Genomic DNA, 21,640 nt, shown 5'->3' on the forward strand with positions numbered 1-21,640 from the left:
TTATCTTTTCGATCCATAGGTACCATTGGTCAACAAGTTCATCGACGTTGCTGAAGCAGTAGGGTGAAAAGGGATGGTCTCTGATGTGGCTGTTAAATTCTTTCCAGTCCACCTTGTGATATGCATGTTTCACTTTGGGGGCTGGTTTCGTAGTTGATATGTCGATGGAAATGGTTGTCCGGAATGCTTGATGGTCGGAGCATCTCTTTCCGTTGATTGAGTATTCCCGTGTTAGGTTTTTGTCGACTTCGGCAAGTTCAATGCTGTCAGGAGATTGGGTGAGGCATACATCCAGTGATTGATTTCGTTTGCAAGGCAGAATTTGCTGAAGTTGGTGGGTTTCAAAGTTGTTGAGAAGCGAAAGTTCGTAGTCATCATCTGAGAGCATGCTGTTCCAATCAGCTCCAGGGAGGTTGAGATCGCCGCTGACAATTAAGGTGTAACTATCCCGTTGTTTCATCTGTTTTTCGATTTCTTCCAGGGTTTCGTGGATTTGACTGGCTGGTGCCCTGTAAGGGCAAGATTTAGGAGGGTTGTACATGCAGCAAATTACAAGTGATTCAGTTGGAGTTTGTAACGCAATCGATACACTTTCCGAGTGCGTTGTGTTTTTCAGTCTGTAGTGAGGAATGTCTTTCACCGCAATGAGAACTCCTCCGTGTTTTGAGTTATGGTTTTCAGTAGGTCGGTCAGTTCTGTGGATTGTGTATCCAGTAAGGAAGAGTGCATTGTCAAGTACATCGCTTGTTAACCAGGTTTCCGTGAGACAGAGTACATCGTAGTTCCTCTTTGCTATTTCATTGGCAAGGATTTGTCGCCTTTGGAAGTCAAGCAGACTTCGCACATTGAAACTGAGTATTTGGAGTTTGTTTTTATTTTGTAGTCAATTTTGTTCCGGAGGTGAGCTGCTGCCAGTAGGAGTGACATCAACGTCAATCCATTTCTTGTTTTCTTTTTTCTGCAGTTTCAGATTGCGAATTCGCAAGTCTTTTAGGGCTATTTTCTCGACATCTATGAGGTATCTGCGCTTGATCAACAGAGCATTTTCAAGCTTTTTCTCGTCCGGACTGAGTTCTCGGCTCGCGAAAATTGGTTTATCGTAGGTTGCAAGTTTGTGGGCGGACAGCAGGACAAGTCGCCGATGATGTTCACTGGAGAATTTTGCAATTATAGTTCTCGTTTTCTCATTTTCGTAGGTTCCAACGCGTTTTACATCATCCATTGGGCAGTCGATATCCATGTGGGCGAGGATTTCCTTTACTTTCAGAACATCTTCATCATAACGCTCTCTGGCGGTTTTTCCGTAGGATTCGGGAATCCCTCGGAAGCGTACCCCATCGAATGTATGATCGGCTGTGCTGGTTGACGCACGGCTGGTTTTGTCGGCTCGGGCGGAGGGGACTTGATTTCCGCTCGGATTTTGGATATCTCAGATTTGACTTCATCGAAGCTCTTTGCTATTTCCGCCACGTCCGGGGATTCTCTGCTGGATGCCAAGTTGTCTAGAACTCGGTCTCGTTGGTTGTTCTGCACACAGTCGTTACATATGAGCAAAACATTTTGTCGGATTTCCTGTAGTCCATATATGGCTTTTTCACTCATTCCACTGCATTTCGGGGTCAGGTGCATGGAGTCGCCACACGAGACACAGTTGAACACTGCACTTTTGTTACTGATGGGGAGGGAGCACGTTTTGCAGGTGCTTTCAGGTTTTGATCGAGTCATCTCGGTTGCTTTATAAACCAGTCGCAATTCCGAGGTAACAATTGAAACCTCCGGATTCACTGACGGGTTTATACCTCAACCGAGGGGGTGACTTTCCAACACAGATCCGCGATCCCAAAGCAAGCTAATTGCTCCTGGATTCACAGGATTTGATAGGAAACTACGAGGAAATTACACAATTCCGCGATCCTAAGACAATAAATGTCTCCGGGTTCACAGGAAATGTGATTTAGGGGAACGTAAGTACTATTACTGAGGTTTCCTTACTAATTTCTGATTGCGATCCTGAGATAACAAGACCTCCAGGTTCACTAACCAGAAAAAAGAAAAGAAAAAATCAGAAAAAAAACAGTGACTTACTCTGTTTACTCATGCTGTTCTGCTTTCTTGCTTTCCCGCTTCTTCTTTCTGTCCTTTTGGCGTTTGTTCGGTTTCTTCTTTGCCGGCTTCTTCGATCGCTTCTTCTTGATCAGCTTTCGAAGATTTCGACAGTTTAAGAGAATAGTGGTGACCAACTTGAGATCGATGTGGGTTTCGGGGTGTACCTGGGTTAACTGGTAAAGATATTCAAAATTTGCCTGTTTTCTTCTTGAGCTCAGGTTTTTGGTAGCTTCTAGAATGAGGATGCCGGTTTGTCGGAGGTCGATGGATAAGTCAGGGGTACCAGCTCGGCGGGTGTAGACTATGGCCTCAATCTGCCCGTTTGAGTTGAGCTTCTTGAGGATTTCGATCAGTTGCTCGGGGGAGAGGGGTCGATTGTTGTTACTTCTGTGGGGGGTGATGCTATTGTTGATCACGTCGTGCCAGATGACTATTCGTTTTCGATTTAGGAGCACAAATTTGTTTTGAAACAGGTGTTGCACTGTCTTGTACTTGTCCTTCGCTCTGGTGTTGAGAGAGAGGCCAGGCTTCGAGTAGGAAAGTTGTTGAAATCTGCGTTTGTCCTTGTGATCCAAAGTTCTTGTCAGATTGGCGAGACAGCTAGCTCCAACCAGGTAAACCATGGTTTTCAATTAGCATTAATCCCATCTGAAACTATTTAATAAGAGAAGACGCACCGCAAAGTACATTGGCTTGACGGTAGTTTTCCAATTTTTCTCTTTTCTTAACCACTGCTTTCAGCAGAAACGGCTGCTGGTTCATAGATGGCTTTTGAGAAATGTGAAAACTAATTGTTGATTTCACTAGGTGTTGTAGTTTTTGCGCTTCTTCTACCACTTTTGACAGCTTACCGCTTTCTGTTTTGCGTACTTGCTTTCGTGTACTTTCTACTGTTTCCAGTTTGCATTTTAGGTCAACACTGTATACTACCTTCTGTGTTTCTTTGAGAACGTTCCCTGTATTTTTATTCCTGTCACTTGACTCACACCTCTGTCGCTAACGAGGATTGAGTTGTTTCTTTTCGTTTAAGCTTAGTTTTGTCCCAGTTTTTCAGGAACTTACAAAGAGAATCACTGCGATTCGTGGTATCGATTCTACAAGTGAAGTCACCACCGAGTACTTTTTGTCTACTGCCAGGGCAATGCTGCATAACTTCAGATAGTTCCTGGTGAATTAATTGCAAATCCGTTTTCAATGCAAGATAGCCGACAATAACTATGAGGTTAATCTCATCTATCGCTACGGCCTTCTATCTATCATTCTGTGAAAAATTTGCAGGCGGTTTTTAAATGCTCACTGATAGCTACTGATATACCATTTTCTTGTCTGCCTCGGCTTTTATTTTGGTAATATAATTACACGATAAAATTCTCTATTTGTGGTGTTTTCGTAACGAATATTTCGGTCAGAGGAAGAAAGTAGTGTATTAGAGCCTCATTCAAGCATGATTCCAAAAGAGTTCCTGCTCCTGCGACCTCCCAAAGACATACGGTTAATCATGCTACCTGTTTTCTTTTCGTTAAGAACGTGTTTTTTTTCTTATTGGTGTGAATTGACTCAAACTTTTGCTGCTTTTGACGATTAGGTCGATTAATTTTTTACCGTTTTTAGATTCGTACGTTGGTTCGTTGATTTCGTTTGTGCCCAATTTTGCGTCCCAGTTATTCACGAACCAAAGAGAGAATCAACACAATTGAAATCAACTCGAAGTATACTGCTCTTCTTCCATGTCTTTTCTGCATAACTTCGGTAACTTCCTGGTAAATGAATTCCAAATCCATAGTCGATGCAAAATAGGCTTAGTTAATTGTGAGATTACGTTGTTCTAGCGCTACGTTTATGTAATTATCGTTCTGTGGGAAAACTTTGCAGCAGTTTTCAGGTATTTACATAGTCCAATTTATGTACCACTTTGTGGTCTGCATCTGCTGCTGTTTTATTAATGTACTTAAACAGATAAAAATCTGTATTTTCAGTATTTTGGGTACTGAACTTTTCTGTCAGAAGAAGAAATTATTGTGTTAGAGTTTCATTCAAGCATGAATCCAGTTCCTTTGGCGTTTCCTTTGGTGTTTAAAAAGCATTTGATTGTTCATGGGGATCTCGTCTGAGCAATCTGATTACCTTTATTTTGAACTTCTGGGATGGGTTTTGCCACCTTTTGTTTTTTTTTCTGAAAGGAAATTTTTGTCTTCAGCTTCTACATTAGGATGATCGAGCTGAGTACTATCAGGTTTTTTAATGAGTACTACCGGAAATATCAGGTTTTCAACCGCTTCCTCATCTCTATCTGTTCTTAAATGGAAATAAAATGTTGTGAACGTAACTTTAACTTTAAATGATTTCAAAATTTTTTAGCTAATTTAACGCATTCCGTAGAGTTTAATAGATATGGTCAATGGTAAATATATTTACCTTGTAATTAATTTTAGTCAATTGCAAATCTGTTTTATTTAAAAGTGACGATGTATGAAATATTCGAAAACGTTCTTTTTTTAAATTAAATTATTTAAATAATTTACAATAATTTTTCCCTGCAGCTTTAACCACTCTCAATTCGATCCTTAAGGGGCCCTTAAAGGGGATGAGAGAAAGCAAGAATCGAAAAAATGTGTGGAATTTTATCACAGATAATGGAGGATGGTTCATATTTTAGTAGCCATCTCACTGAATAAAGCGCTAAAGAGTGTTCAATATATAGAAAAAGGAGGAACTTCTGCCAAAAAAACAACAGTAGCTGCACCTTCCTTTAACCCAAAACAAAAATGAAAGAAAACGCGCAAACAATTCTAGTCAAAGGCCAATTGAGCACAAGAACTAGCATAAGGGTGTGGCATGATCTAATAAACAGCTGAATCTCAAGCCACAAAGTGGAAAACTGCAGACCAAGCAGTGTACAAGAGCTGGCGAACTACTAGACAATGATTGAGAACAAACATAAAGCGCTTCTATGCTTCCAGAATATTGAAAACCCTGTCAATTTGTTTCCTAAACAAAAGCTTTTGAGCACTGCAGTACTGGTTCTTAAGCTGACAAAGTTTCCGATTTAAAAACAAAAACAGAGAAAACAGCTGGAAAGGTACAGTTTGCTCCACAAAGAACTGGCACGTGAGATTGAATCACTGGAGATTGTTCTGCGCCACCAAAGAAACCTGAAAGAAAACTGTACTCCAGGAAAAAGGGAAGAACATAGGGAAACGACAGAGGAAGGCAAGAGCCAAAAGTGACACTTGTAGAACGAGAAGAGAAAGAGAGCGTTAGTCCCTGACCTGTCCTTGTCCCACTGCCCTTCTCCCTAAGCAAGCTTTCTTGATTTGCAAAATTCCACCACAACCATAGCTCAAGTACCTTTACATGCATATCAACTGCCTAAAACAATACCTAAAAAGCGTTAAATATTCAAATATACAAAATAAGCATCAAATATGAAAAAAAGATTAAAAAAAGTTATATTGCAGAGTTTTTTGCAGTTTCGAATTCTGAAAAACAAACTTTTTCAGTACTAGCGGTGGACAATCTTCAGCAGAAGCTCTTAAGGAAAGAAACAAATCGTAAAGAGTAAGGCCGTAAATTATGCGATAAAGAATTTGAGAAGGATAGGGACATTCTCAGAAATTATTTGAAACAAAATTTTACTATCAATTCTGTGCAACATTGGAAAAGAAATGATGGGCTAGAGATTTATCAACAAACCGGTGAAGCTGTCTTAGGGAAAAGACAGGCCTTTGAGTAATGGACCTCACAGAAATATTGTTACTTTGGACGGAGTTGAACTGCCGCAATTTGACCTGGACGTTTTATCACCATGACCAATGCATCTAATGAGAGACAAATTTAATTAAATGCGGCTGCCCCTTTATTTAGTCTGATTAGACCCCGCGTTACGGGACCGTCCATTTAGTTTGTCGAGTTACAACACTGACTGTAAAATGCTATGTGAAGTAGAATCGTCGGCGAAATGGTACGCCAAAAATGTGTATGGGGTTAATTGATAGAGGGGTTAAAAAAATGCATCATTTATGACAAACCAGAAGTTTCTAGTTGTTCCATTTCATAAATGGCTTAGTTCTTTTTTGATGAGAATGACAACAAAAATTTCTTAGGGACAGTCAGTTTGAGAGGCTCGTAATGGAGAAAGTGACAAACTAACCATAAAAACGAAGAAACAAATAAATAGCAGTTAACATCAACTATTGAAAGAGGGAAAGACCAGTGAAAAGATTTGGTACCAGACTTTTTGGACGTGCTAAAGTACATAAAAGCTGTACTCCGCTTCGGCCTGTTCTGTCAATATCCGGTTGCGGTTATTAGGACCTCAATAAATATCTGTCTCTCCTTTTCCATAATTTACCAGGTGCAAGTTTTGAGACTAACTGGAAAGATTCAGAGCAACTTTAGAGACTATCATTTAGGAGGGAGATGAGCAAATAGTATAACTCGCAAATAGTATCCCCCGATGTTAAAAGGTTATACACCAATATACCAGTGGACGAGCCATGATTGAAATTGCCTTTAAAGAGCTATACTAAAGTGACGGGGCCCAGAAACTCTCAGATCGGTTATGAAGAGTTTTTTGAGACTAAACATGACGAATGATAAAATAAGGTGTAATAAAATTTGGTAAGCACAATGGGACAGTTTAGCCATGGTTGCTTCAATGGCCGTAATTTTGGCAAATTTGTCGATAAAATCTTTTTGAAAAGTTCTTGCAGAAAACATATGAAGCAAGGGAGAACAAAACTCATGACATGAAGGGAATGTGCTTTGATTGTAGCCATTGCGTTATATTTCGAGGTTAAGGAGTCCAGTGCTAACCAAATAAAAACTGTTTTCAAACAAAATGCCAAAGCATTAATGACACGGAGTAAACAACATGCGAGAAATTGTATGGATCTGTTTCTGTTGTGCAGAAAGAGGTACAACATAGGACATACAGGAATTAAAATTTTTCAAGAGGTGTCTGGATGGCATAGTTTGCACTGTCAAGTGTAATCTTATAGAGTACCTTCAGTATATAATGGAAACCTCAAACTCCTAGATTTGAACGTAATCGATGAAAACAAAAAAGCTGTCATTGATATCAAAATTCTACTGATACCAGCATAATTTCAAACCTCCCCAGCTGTGAACCTTTACAAAACATTACAACATAAGAAAAATTAGACTCAAAAGAAAAAATTTAACGCAAAACCTCCCGAGAAAGAACGATAACACAAAACAATAAAGAAACCAACGAAAATCAGCTTAAATGGATGTTCTTTTTCATTACAGAGGACACATCACTCAAAATTTTGAGGGTAGACTAAAAAATGTGTGATTTCAAATGATTTTCACAACGAGAGAATTAAGAACTTGAGTGTTCACTCTAAAATAATCTTTTCAAAGAAACTTGAAATACATATGAAATATAAAGTTACATGTAATGGATGCATTTCCATCTATGTTATCTAGAGCTGCTGAACTGTTACCACTAAATTTTGTAAGGAACCTAAAAAGAAAGATTCCTCACAGGGTTGGAAAACTAAAGAAAATTGAAGCGATATACATCAGAAAAATAAGAAGACAACTAATTGCGCTCGACAATTATCACGGACGGAAAAAGGCATTGAAGTATCAGTTCGAAAGCTTACGTTTGAAGGAGTTCAAAAGCATTGACATCTGAAAATCAAAAGCTATTCTGGTTCAAGTTTTGTTGAAATTTTGTCAATCAAGACAACTGAGTAATATCAACAGGTAGAATTTAGAACAGAAACTTCATTTCGGGAAATCAAAACAAAAATTCGAAACCTTCGGAATAAAGATCCTATATTCTTTGGTGTAATAAAATAAATAAAATGTTGTAAATGTAATTGCAACTATAAGTTGTTTCTTATTGTTTCTTTAATTCATTGTGAACTTTATGTTGTATAACATACAAATTTTTAATATAATTTCTTTTTCTCTGCAGCTCTATGGAAAAAAATTCCACTTGAATTTTTTCCTACATCCGGTATTCGCAGAACTAGACAGATATATCTATTTTGTTAGCACTTCTTCAAGTTTGGAAAAAACTCTAGTTCACACCTTTTCTCTTCTTGTTTTTTCAAGTTTCTTCATAACCAGAAAAAGAGAGTTTGATTCACACAATGCAAGGAAAATTGAACCCCTACTATGAAACATCACATTTAAATAATTAAATTTATCGCATTTGTAATTTAAATTTACACCAATGTGGTAGTCTCTAGGAGCTGCACCAAAAGGTTGGAAAATCACCATATTGTTGTTTTGGAATGCTGAACGCAGGAACATGATCCGAGTCATCAGAATTTATATTTAGTGAAAATGATTGTGCTCAATGTACAATTTCGATTTTTTGTTTTATTAAAACTCCATTGAAAAACTTCCACAATGGTTTTATGTTTTACCCCTGTGCATCTGAAGAAATTGATAGATTTACCTTTTGGTTGACATTTCTACAAGTTTCCAAAAAACTAGTCCTCACCTTTTCTCTTCTTGCTTTCTCCAATTTGAAATTTTTATGTAAAAATTTATCTCATTTTTTTACCGGCTGCTCAATCACTTCTCTTTTCTTGTCATCGGTTTTAAAACACAAGTTCATATAGCAAGCTTAAAAATGGCAAGAGTAAGTTTAAAAATCTTTACTGTTTAATATAGTCTGCGTGATACTTTCCAATTAACCCTACAACTGCCTTCTTTTTTTAGAAGAAACTGATCTGTAAATTAAAAAATAAAGATGAATTCTTACTTAAACAATTTCGAATTTTACGCTCATCGTCTTGTTAAAACTCCAGCCCAATTTTTTAAGGGATAAATCAAAAAGATTTTTGCGTGTGACTTCAACCAAAATTTTTAGGAAATATTTTATACTAACTACTTGTCCTATTACTAGTTAACAGGTTAACAGCAGCCGTGTGAATTTTTTCGAAAATTATATTTTAGCGAATTAAAGCTTTGAAATGTTCCAAACACTCAACGACACAGTAGAAACTTACAGAAAATTTTTATAACAAGATAAAAGACAAGATCACAAGTTCATATTAAAGATCGAAACGAAAAGAAAATATTTGACATTTTCGCTTTAAGGAAAACCTATCCTCGTGGAGCTGGTAATATACTGTTTTGCTTCGTAATTGAATTGAAGTTATTCTAATTTTCATTAAATTCACTTTAAGTTGCATTTTATCTAATGATGCTAGATATAGCGAAAATGTTTGTAAATATATTTTAATAATTGACTTAGTCCTTTTATAGCTACATATTTCAATAAATTGGATTAGAAAAAGCCCTGGATAGGGGAAAACAGTGATTTTCTTTGAAAATGTAAATTATTCAGATAAAAATGAAAATTTTGGCAGCGGGTTAGTTTTCTTAGGCTCTAAATCACATCACTCATGACAATGAACGGAATCCAATGCCCCATTTTATAAGGGTATCGGGATAAAATTGAAAACTGTTTGCATGCAAATAAGTGAAAAACATCAAACATTTGGGTGAAATGAACAGCTCAATAAAAAGAAAAGGATATCATCTGAGACTTTGGCATGATATGGTTAACAACTCTAAAACTAAACACACATCGATCTCGAATCTCTGCACCAACAATCTTTATGAGTAATCTTAATATGACAGAAAACAGTTTCTAATTTTCAGCGATTGTGCTGTGCCAGAGGGAAAACCCGCCAATATCTTCAAGTAAGTTCTCAAGACTGGAATATTGGTCCTCCATGAGACGAAAAACACAATCTCCATGAGGAAGCAGAAGTCTGCTTCTATCCTGAGGCAGTATTGCCAAACTCACCAGGACGAGGATCGAGATCTGCTCACAATGGTCGACATTTCGTAATACAGGGAAAATATCAGGAGCCAGCTCAATTAGGGAATGGGAAAGCCGAAATTGGCTGAGACCAACTTAGAGCAAGACAGAATTGTCTTGCGAGGGAAGCAAACTTGGAATTTAATGACATAGTTATCCGTAAATTGAAAAAATTCTCCATCATGGTTTTGGTGTCCATCATAGTTCTACCGAAAAGTTGGTTACGCCACATGGTTGAGTGGTAGTAATGGAGAATGGAACTGATTTTAAAACTAGTCACAAGTTTTGAAAACGCGAGAATGGTAAGGCAAGACTATACTTCATTAACAGATGTTTAGATTGTGTAATTGTGTAGTATTCCAGTAATGTTAGTGAGACGTTAGATTAAATAGTCACAATAGATTAAAAAAAAGCAAAACGTCCGAGAAAGAATAATATATCAAAACAATTAAAAGTGTCAACAAAAATTTGCTTAAATTGATGTTTTTTGTTCAATGCAGAGGAAACATCACTCAACATTTTGAGAGTAGATTGAAAATGTTGTGTGATTTCCAAATCATTCTCACAACCGCAAAAGAAAGAACTGATTGCCCACCCTAAAATAATCGTTTCTTAAAAATTTCTAATCGCATGTTGTATATAGAGTTACATGTAATGGATGTATTTCCATCTATGTTCTCCAAAGCCACCGATTTGTTATCCCTAAATATTATTAAGAACCTAAAAAGAAAGATTCCCCTGTGGGACCTTGATTGGTGTGGTAGAGCGCATAAAAATGAATGGGACAATCTCGATGCATTTCGCGGGGTTGGAAAACTGAAAAAATTTGAAGCGATCTACATCAAAAAGTAAGAAGGCAACTAAATAAGCTCGACAAGTACCACGGGCGGAAGTTGACATTGAAGTATAAGTTCGAATACAAGAATTTACTATCTGAAAATCTAAAATTATTCTAGAATGATAGGAATGAGAGCATAAGCTTCGTTTCAATAAGTCAAAAGAAAAAAGCCGAGAATTTCAAAAACTCCGGAGTAAAGATTTTAAATGATTTTGGTGTATTAGAAATGTAAAAAATGTTTTAAATGTAATTTCAACTAAAAATAATTTCAAAATTTTGTTGTTTCTTTAACTCACTTTGTAGAATTTGATAGATATTGTTGATGACAAAATCGATTATGAGTCAGCTTTAGGTGGTCCTGATGATGAACGGGGTCTTCGAAAACGTTCTTTTTTCTAAAACAAAATAAATTTTTACTGGCAATTATTTTTGTTTTCAGCTCCATGGAAAAACTTCCAATTGAATTTTGTGTATTACTTCTGTCCATTCGCAGAATTAGACAGCTATATCTATCTTGTTTGCAATTCTCAATGTTTTTGAAAATAACATTCGGTCTATACCTCTTCTCCTCTTGCTTTTTCAAGTGTCCACCATTTTCGGAAAAACCTTAAAAGAAAATAGAGCAAATATTCTCAAATAGAATTAAAAGTAATATGTTATATAAATAGAAAAAAGAGTATGAATCACCCAATGCACAAGAAATTGAACTACTTTGGGACATCACAGCTAGATATTCAATTTTACCTCACTTGTGATTTAAAATAACATCAATGTGCTAGCCTCTAGGAGCCGCATCAAAAGGTTGAAAAATCACAATATCGTTGTTTGGGATTGCTTAACGCAGGGACATGATTCCAGTCATCAGATTCAAAATTTTGTTAAACTGATTCTGCACACGGCAAAATTGCAATCCAATTGCCACGTGCACACATTGTTTTTTAAAAAACAAAGCAGACATAGTTATTGAATAACTCTCACATCAGTTCTTTGTTTTACCCTTGTCCATTTCCAGAAAATGATAGATTTACCATTTTTCCTGACCTTTCTACAATTTTCGAAAAAATGTAGTCCGCATTTTTTCTCTTCTTGTTTTCTTCAATTCGAAAATTTTATGTGTCAATTTACCTCATTTTTTTATTGGCTGCCCAATCACTTCTCTCTTTTTGTCATCGGTATTAAAACACAGAAGCTCATATAGAAAGCCTAAAAATGGCAACCGTAAGTTTAAAAATCTTTATTCTTTTTTGTAGTCTGCGTGCTACTTTCCAATTACCCCTATTACTGAATTCTTTGGTAGAAGAAACTGACCTGTAAATTAAAAAAAAGATGATGTCTCACACAAATAATTTCGAACCAGACAATTTCGCCCATTGTCAGGTCAAAACTCCTTCACAAAATTTTAAAGGAAAAATCAACAATATTTTTATGTTTTACTTCAGCCGAACTTTTACGAATTATTTATACTAATTACTTAACCTATTAGTAGTTAACAGCGGCCATGCTAGTTTCTTCAAAAAATACATTTTAGCGAATTAAAACTTTGAAATGTTCCAAATACTTACCGAAACGGTAGAAACTTATAGAAAACTTTTCAAGATAAAAGACAAGATCACAAATCCATATTAAAGATCGAAATGAAAAGGAAATTTTGGAAATTTTTGCTTTAACAAAAAACTATCCTCCGAAAAAATTGTAAGTTACTGCTTTGTTTCATAATTGGAATGATTTTTTTTATTTCTCAATAAATTCAGTCTAAGTTGCATTTTCCCTGATGAGGCTAGATTTAGCGAAAAAGATTGTAATTATAGTTTTATACTTAACTTTGTTCTTTAACAACTATTTATTTCAATAAAAAGGATTAGAGGAAGCCCTGGATTGGGGAAAACAATGATTTGCTTTGAAAATGTAATTTATCATAACATAATGAAAAATTTTCCAGCGGGTTTACATTCTCACGCTCTAAACCACATCACATATGGCAATGAACGGGTTCCGCTGCCCCATTTTATAACGGTACCGGGAGAATATTTAAAACTGTTTGCTTAAAATTGAACTTAAAACATCAGACATTTGGGCGAATTGAGCAGCTCACTAAACAGAAGTGGAGATCATCTGGTACCTTGGCATGATGTGATTAACAACTCTAAGACAAGACAAACATCGAACACAAATTTCGGCAACACCCACAATATGTATGAGTCTTCGACACAGAACTGTTTCCAGTTTTGAGTGATCTGTAAACTGAAAATAAAGATGAGTTCTTACACAAACAATCTCGAACAGACAATTTCGCTCATCGTCAGGTTAAAACTCCTTCACAAATTTTTAAAGGATAAATCGAAAACCTTTTTGCGTTTGACTTCAGCCACAATTTGAAAACTTTCACGAATTATTTATACTAACTCCTTATCCTATTTGCAGTTAACAGCGGCCATGTTAATTTCTTCAAAAAAACATTTTAGCGAATTAAAACTTTGAAATGTTCCAAACACTTACGGAAATGGTAGAAACTTATAGAAAATTTTTCAAGATAAAAGGCAAGATCACAAATCCATATTAAAGATCGAGATCGAAACGAAAAAGAAATTTTGGAAAATTTCGCTTTAATAAAAAACTATCCTCCGAAAAAATTGTAAGTTACTGTTTTGATTCATAATTGAAATGAATTTTTTATTTTTTTGCAAAAAATTCAGTCTAAGTTGCATTTTACCTAATGAGGCTAGATTTAGCGAAAAAGTTTGTAATAATAGTTTTATACTTGACTTTGGCCTTTAGTAACTAAATATTTCAATAAAATGAATTACAGGAAGCCCTGGAAAGGGGAAAACACTTATTTTCTTTGAAAATGTAATTTATCATAACATAATGAAAAATTTTGCAGCAGGTTCACTTTCTCACGCTCTATTCCATATCATTTACGGCAATGAACGGGTTCCGCTGCCCAATTTTATAACAGTAGCCGGAGAATATTTAAAACTGTTTGCTCAAAGTTGAATTTAAAACATCAGACATTTGGGCGAATTGAGCAGCTCACTAAACAGAAGAGGAGATCATCTGGTACTTTGGCACGATGTGATTAACAACTCGAAGACAACACAAACATTGAACGCAAATTTTGGCAACACCAACAATCTGTATGAGTCTTCGACACAAAACTGTTTCCAGTTTTGACTGATTGTGTTCTGCCAGAGGGACAACCCGCCCAAAATTTACAAGTAAATCCTCAAGAGTGAATATTGGTCCTCCAGGTGACCAAGAACATAATCTCCAGGAGGAAGCAGAAGTCTGGTTTTATACTGAGGCAGCACTGCCAATTTCACCAGGATGTGGATCGAGAGCTGCTCACATTAGGCGTCATTTGGTATTACAGGGGTAATTTGGGGAGTCAGCTCAAATAGAGGATGGGAAAGCCGAAATTGGGAAAAAACCAACGTAGAGCAAGACAGAATTGTTTTGCGAGGGAAGCAAACTTGTAATTTAATGACATAGTCCTCCCTAATTCGAGTAAAATTCCCAATCATGGCTCTGGTGTCCATCAAAGTTCTATCAACAAGTTGGCTACGCCACATGTTGAGTCGGAGTAAACTTAAATAGAACCGATTTTAAATGTCAACAATTTAAACGAGAGAACGGTAATTCATAAAATGTGTAGATAGTGATTCATTTCCCAATTCTCTGAAATTTACTGTTCCAAAAACGGCCTGTTTGCTAAGCGAGGAGTACATTGTTTTCAGCGCATATTACTGAAAGACGAGCAAAGAAAAACTCAAACTAATTTTGTTGCACTGCTGGAAAGAAGGAAAATTATTAGGTCCGAAATCAAGATATCCAATGAAAAAGATTTTTTGTACTCAGTTGTATTTTTCTACCTAAAACGATTCCCTCATTGTTGAAAAACTTTTCTGAAAGAATGTGTCAAAAACTTGAAAAAATGTCGCACCACCAGAATAGAGCTTTTCGACAATATGACGGCGCAGTCAAATCTTTCAAGACACCAATGAGCCCCGTTTTTTCCATTTCAGGAATTCCTTATCACAATTGATTTAAACAATTTTTTGACTCCACTTTGGAAAAAATGGCGAGAGCTGATATCGAAATTTCGTGTATCACAAAAACTTTGAGCAAGAAAATAACTTGAGGTGTAAACTTGACGTCTCGGAAGCCATCGAAGTTGCCCGGCGGTTTTTTTACTTCAGTAACACCAGCCCTGGTTGTGAAAGATCAACACTCAAGCTCATACTAACACTGACCGTTAATATGGTTTACTTTAAAAGTAATCGTAACTTGTACTGTCAAATAGAAGGGAAATGACTAATTCCCTGACACATATCTTGGCCAATACTTGGATGAAAACTTGCAAAAATAAACTAAGTGCTGAGAACGAGATGAGCTCTGGATAAACAAAATTTGCGACGCAAAAAATGCCCTGATTGTCACAGAGAAAGATGCTTTGGACCAGCTAAGCGGTTGAATGCGAAAAACTTGAAAAACTGGTATGAGAAAAAAATCATGAACAATGAATAAAATGAGGACATTGGAAATGTGTTTAATGTGAAAATATAACAACAAAAAAAAACAAGTAAACTAAATTTTTTGAAAAATATATGGACGACAATACTTGCACCGTAAAAGATTACCGCAAGAAATTGCTCTAATTAGGAATTGTTTTGCATAAAAACTTGGAGTTCACAGCCGGAATATTGAAAGGAAATAATGAAGTTGTTTTCCTCGTTATGGCAGTCCACGCTGACCAACAGAAAAAAGTCTTTTGTTTACGGTGCCAAAAACCAACAGAAACAGGAAAAATTCTGAGTTTTCGCAGCTGCGCACCACTGCCGCGTAAAAACATCGTATATGTTACTATCCATTATGCGAATAGAAGAATAGCTGGAAAAATAACGGAAATTAGAGTGATCTACACAACAAGGAAACTCAAAACCTGCTTACCATCATTAAAATTTAGTTTGATCTGCATCTAAAATCTCACTTGGTATACGGAAGTAGTTGGTGTCATTCCACTTGTGTTGGCAAACTTGTAGACTATAACCCCATGGATGACAGAGCATTAAAGAACAGACTTGCCGCCGGTAGGTGAGCACGGAAGCGAAGGTGGTGTCACATCACGAGCGTTGGACTGGCGTATAATTGATCAGTGGAGAAGCTATTGTTCGGAATGCAACAGATCGAACTTAGGGTAATCAGCAAACCTGATTCAACTAAACAACTAAACAGTACAAGCATATTTTGTTCGATAAGTGGGTAGCTTAATCTCACGTTCAGTTGTGATAGTATCATATGAAGTCGCACGGGCCTCTGAGGCATGACCACCCTTGCCCAAATTACCCTCTTGACTACCCCCAAACTGAAGTTAGAGTAGGTTGTATTTGTCTATGGGGGGTAAAACAAGGTAAGATTAGTGTGGAAATGGGTAATGAAGCTCCATGGAAAGTCTTTCCATTGAAATTTATGTATTACTTCTGTGCATCCGCAGATTTAGACAGATTATATCTTTTTTGTTAGCTATTCTAAAAGTTTTGCATAAAAAATTCAGTTTATACCTTTTCTCGTTTTGCTTTTTCAAGTTTTCACCATTTTTGGAAAAACTTAAAAGAAAATAGAGCCAATATTTTCAAATAGAATTAAATCTAATATGTTATATAATTAGAAAAAAAGTATGATTCACCCACTGCACAAAAAGTTGAACTACTTTGGGACATCACAGCTAGATATTTATTTTTATCTCATTTGTGATTTAAATTTACATTAATGTGCTAGTCTCTAGGAGCCGAATCAAAAATCTGAAAAATCACTAGATTGTTGTTTAGGATTGCTGAACGCAGGGACATGATTCCAGTCATCAGATTTGAAATTTTGTTAGACTGATTCTGCACACGGGACAATTGCAATCCAATTGCCACGTGCAGATATTGATTTTTAAAAAACAAAGCAAACATAGGTATTGAATAAATCCTACATTTGTCTTTGTTTTACCCTTGTCCATTTCCAGAAAATGATAGATTTACCATTTTTGTTGGCATTTCAGCAAGTTTCGAAAAAAATCTAGTCCGCACATTTTCTCTTCTCGCTTTCTTTAATTTTAAAATTTTATGTGTCAGTTTATCTCATTTTTTTACCGGCTGCTCAATCACTTCTCTTTCCTTGTCATCGGTTATAAAACTCAGAATTCATATAGCAAGCTTAAAAAGTGCAACAGTAAGTTTAAAAATCTTTACTGTTTATTTTAGTCTGCGTGATACTTCCCTTTACCCCTACTACTGATTTCTTTTTGTAGAAAAACCTGATCTGTAAATTAAAAAATAAAGATGATTTCTCGCACAAACATTTTCGAACAGACAATTTCGCTCATTGTCAGGTCAAAACTCCTTCACAAATTTTTAAAGGACAAATCAACAAAATTTTTACCTTTGACTTCAGCCACAATTTGAAAACTTTTACGAACTATTTACACTAACTACTTACCTATTAGTAGTTAACAGCGGCCATGCTAATTTCTTCAGAAAATACATTTTTGGCGAATTAAAACTTTGAAATGTTCCAAACACTTACCGAAACGGTAGAAACTTAGAGAAAAATTTTCAAGAAAAAAGACCAGATCACAAATCCATATTAAAGATCATCGAAACAAAAAAGAAATTTTGGAAATGTTTGCTTTAACGAAAAACTATCCTCCGAAAAAAATGTAAGTTATTGTTTGGTTTCATAATTGAATTGAAGTTATTTTGATTTTCAATAAATCCACTTTAAGTTGCATTCTCTCTAGTGATGCTAGATATTGAGAAAACATTTGTAAATATAGTTTTATAATCAACTTAGTCTTTTTACAAATAATTATTTTAATAGAATGGATGAGAAGCCCTGTATAGGGGAGAACAAAGATTTTCTTAGAAAATGTAAATTATTCAGAACATAATGAAAATTTCAGTGGCGGGTTCATTTTCTCACGCTCTAAACCACTTCACTTATGGCAATGGACGGGATCCTCAGCCCCATTTTCTAACGGTACTGGGAAAAAACCGTTTGCATACAATTGAGTGAAAAACATCAAACATTTGGGTGAATTGAACAGCTCAATAAACAGAAGAGGAGATCATCTGCTACTTTGGCATGATGCGATTAACAAGTCTAAAACAAAACACACATCGAACTCGAAACTCTGCAACACCAACAATCTGTATGAGTAATCAGTATATGACAGAAAACAGTTTCTAATTTTGAGCGATTTTGCTCTGTCAGAGGGAAAACCCGCCCAATATCTTCAAGTAAGTCCGCAAGACTGGAACATTGGTCCTCCAGGTGAAAAACATAATCTCCAGGAGGAAGCAGAAATCTGATTTTATCCTGGGGCAGCACTGCTAAATTGACCAAGACGCGCATCAAGAGCTGCACACACTGAGCGTCATTTGATAATATAGGGATAATTTGGGGAAATAGCTCAAATAGGGGATGAGAAAACCGAAATTGGGTAACACCAACGTAGAGCAAGAGAGAATTTTTTTGCGAGGTAAGCAAACTTGTCATTTACTAAATAGTCGTCCCTAACTCGAGTAAATTTCCGAATCATGGCTCTCGTGTCCATCAAATTTCTATCAACAAGTTGGCTACGCCACATGCTGAGTCGGAGTTATTTTGTATGGAACTGATTTTAAAACAGATTTTAAAAATTTGAAAAACGCGAGAACGGTAATTCAAGAGTATACTTCATAAACAAACATGTAGATAAAGATTCGTTTCCCAACTCTCTGAAAACTACTGTTGCAAAAACGGCCTCTTTTCTAAGCGAGCAGTACATAGTTTTCAGCGCAGATTACAAAAAAAGTGAGAAAATAAAATCTAAAACTAGTTTTGTTGCACTGCTGGAAAAAGGGAAATTATTAGGTCAGAAAACAGGAGCTCCAATAAAAAGCATTTTTTTGTACTGAGTTGTATTTTGCTACCTAAAATGATTCCCTCATTGTTGAAAAACTTTTGTGAAAGAATTAGTCATAAATTTGAAAAATTGTCGCACCACCAGAATAGAGCTTTACGACAATATGACGGTGCAGTCAAAACTTTCGACGGAATAGAGCTAACAGTATTTGTCATAGAAATTCTACCTTACTTGCCAGATCACACAATAGAGGGCATTATCAATGAAATTCAAATTCTAGTGGAAATTAGCAAAATAGTAATTTGTGTGCGATAGAGTGGCGTTCGTTTTGAAAAACTTTGTTTTGAGACAACCAACAAATGGTACGCTAAAAATTTCAGAGAAACACCAGCTGAGAGAAGTCTATCAAAGACGGCAAAAATTCTTAAAGAGAATGAGTTTTTGTCTGTATGGTTTGATAAAGGCAATAGATTCTGTGTTATGATGAAAACAATATTTCAATCAAAATTGAACAAAATAGAGGACTACCCCAATTTACCACCATTGGAGGCAAAAAATGGCAGGCAAAAGAGTTCTGAAAATAGAAAAAACAAAAGCGAAAATTTACTTGAAATGAAAAAAAACATGATCTGATTACTGATAAATTTACAAAAATCAACGAACCCGAGACGTTTAACAAGCGCCACCTCATGGGATTGCAGAAGTTCAAAAAATCAAGACACCAATGAGCCCCGTTTTATCTACTTCAGGAAGTTCTTATCACAATTGATTCAAACATTTTTTTATACTGCACTTTTTGAATAAATGCCGGAAGATAATATCGAAATCTCTAGTGTCACAAAAATTTTGAGCAAGACAATAACTCGAAACTCTTGAGCTTGAGGTGAATCAGCGAATAGTAGCACTGGATTTCAAAATATTACATACTATTATTGACGTTTCGGAAGCCTTCGAAGTTGCCTGGCTGTGTTTTTTCTCCAGTAACACCAGATCTGATTGTGAAAGATCAAAACACAAGCTCATACTGACACTAACCGTCAAAAGGTTTTACTTTAAGAGTAATTGTAACTTGTACTGTCAAAAGGAAGGTTCGGTAATGAGGAAATCCCTGACAAATATCTTGGCCAATACTTGCATGAAAACTTTTTAAGATTAACTAAGTGCTGAGAACGAGATGAGCTCTGGAGAAACAAACTTTGCCACGCAAAAAATGCCCTGACTGTCATAAAGAAAAATCCTTTGGAATAGCCAAGCAGTTGAATGCAAAAAACGTGAATACCTGGACTGACAAAAAAGTTTTGAAAAAAAAACAAAAAATGAGCACATTGGAAATGTTTTTAATGTGAAAATGAACCAACTGAAAAAAAACTAGGAAACAAAATATTTTGAAAGATATGTAGACGACATCATTTGTGGTCGTAAACGACTACCGCAAACAATTGCTCTATTTAGGAATTGTTTTGCATATAAATTGGAGTTCACAGCAGGAAGAATGAATGAAAATCGTGAATTAGCTTTCCTGGATATGGCAGTCTACGCTGACGAACAGATGAAAGTCTTTTGTTTAAGGTCCCAAGAGCCAACAGAAACAGGAACAATTCTGATTTTCCGCAAATGCGCATCACTCTAGCATAAAAACATCGTAGACGTTAATATCAATTATGCGATTAGAAGAATAGCTGAAATAATAACGGAAATTAGAGTGATTTACACAACAAGGAAAATCAAAACCTTACCATCATTAAAATTTGGTTTTGATCTGCATCTAAAATCGCACGTGGTATACGAAAGTAGTGGGCGCAATTCCGCCTGTGTTGGCACACTTGTAGACTATAACCCCGCGGATGACAGAGCTTTGAAGAACAGACTTGCCGCCGGTAGGTCAGCACAGAAGCGAAAGTTGTGTAACATCACGATTGTTGGATTGGCGTGTAAATTATAAGTGGAGAAGCCATTGTTCGAAGTGCAACAAATCGAACTTAAGGAAATCAACAATCTCGATTCAACTAAACAACTAAACAGTACAAGTATTTTCTGGTCAATAAGTGGGTAGCTTAATCTCACGTTCGGTTGTGATAGTATCATATGAAGTCGCACGGGCCTCTGAGGCATGACCGCCCTTGTCAAAATTACCCTCTTGACTACCCCCAAACTGATGTTAGAGTAGGTTGTAATTGTCTATGGGGGGTAAAACAATGTAAGATTAGTGTGGTAATGGGTAATGGGGGTAATGAGGGGTAATGGGGAATTTTAAGATTTTACCCCCCAAAAATGCCCTCCATAAAGATTAGGGGCTAATTTAGGGTTTAAAACGGTGTAAGATTAGGGCGTAATGGGGGTAATGGCAGGGTAATGGAATTTTTAGATTTACCCCTCAAAAAATACGTCCCTAAAAGATGTTAGATTAGGGAGTAACTTTAGTGGAGTAAAACGATGTAAGAGAAGGGGGTGATATGGAGGAAGGGGTGATATGGAGGAAAAGGTTAATTGAAATTCGTCTGTAATTGATGCAGAGAATATGATCTTACGTTTTGAGTACCGATGAAATGACTTTTTTCTGACTAAATGGGTAAAAAGCATTGAGTTCCTGTTAAATATTTACTATTATTGAATACTTTTGTGAACAATGCACTAACCTAGCATACCTTGTTGAAAATTTCATATATAGACAATCATATAAGAATTTGAAAATTGCCATTTTTGTGACCGTTTAGGCACTTTAAGGCCTCCTAGAAAATCTAGCGCAAGACTAAAAGTTGTCGAAATCAAATTGATGTAGGACAAGCATAAATATAATGTCCCCATACAACCCCGGACTTGCCCCTCAGAACACTTCAGCACTGAGACATTATAAATCAATTTTGTCCAGTAAATATTCAGTACATCGCAAGCGTATCCAGGCTTATAAACGGGTCTTTGTATGCCCATCCTGATTTATAAACGGGTCTTTGTCTGCCCATCCTGATTTATAAACGGGTCTTTGTCTGCCCATCCT

The 21,640-nt window shown here is 36.2% G+C and overlaps 1 protein-coding gene across 1 annotated transcript in view; it reads left to right on the top strand.

The window, feature by feature from the left end:
- The window catches only part of LOC142354270 (uncharacterized), a 576,654-nt gene that overhangs the window by 303,530 nt on the left and 251,484 nt on the right, over positions 1–21,640 (top strand). The window lies entirely within an intron of this gene.

Source organism: Convolutriloba macropyga, chromosome 15 (genome assembly GCF_964194025.1).
Source record: "Convolutriloba macropyga chromosome 15, txConMacr16.3, whole genome shotgun sequence".
NCBI lineage: Eukaryota > Metazoa > Xenacoelomorpha > Acoela > Convolutidae > Convolutriloba > Convolutriloba macropyga.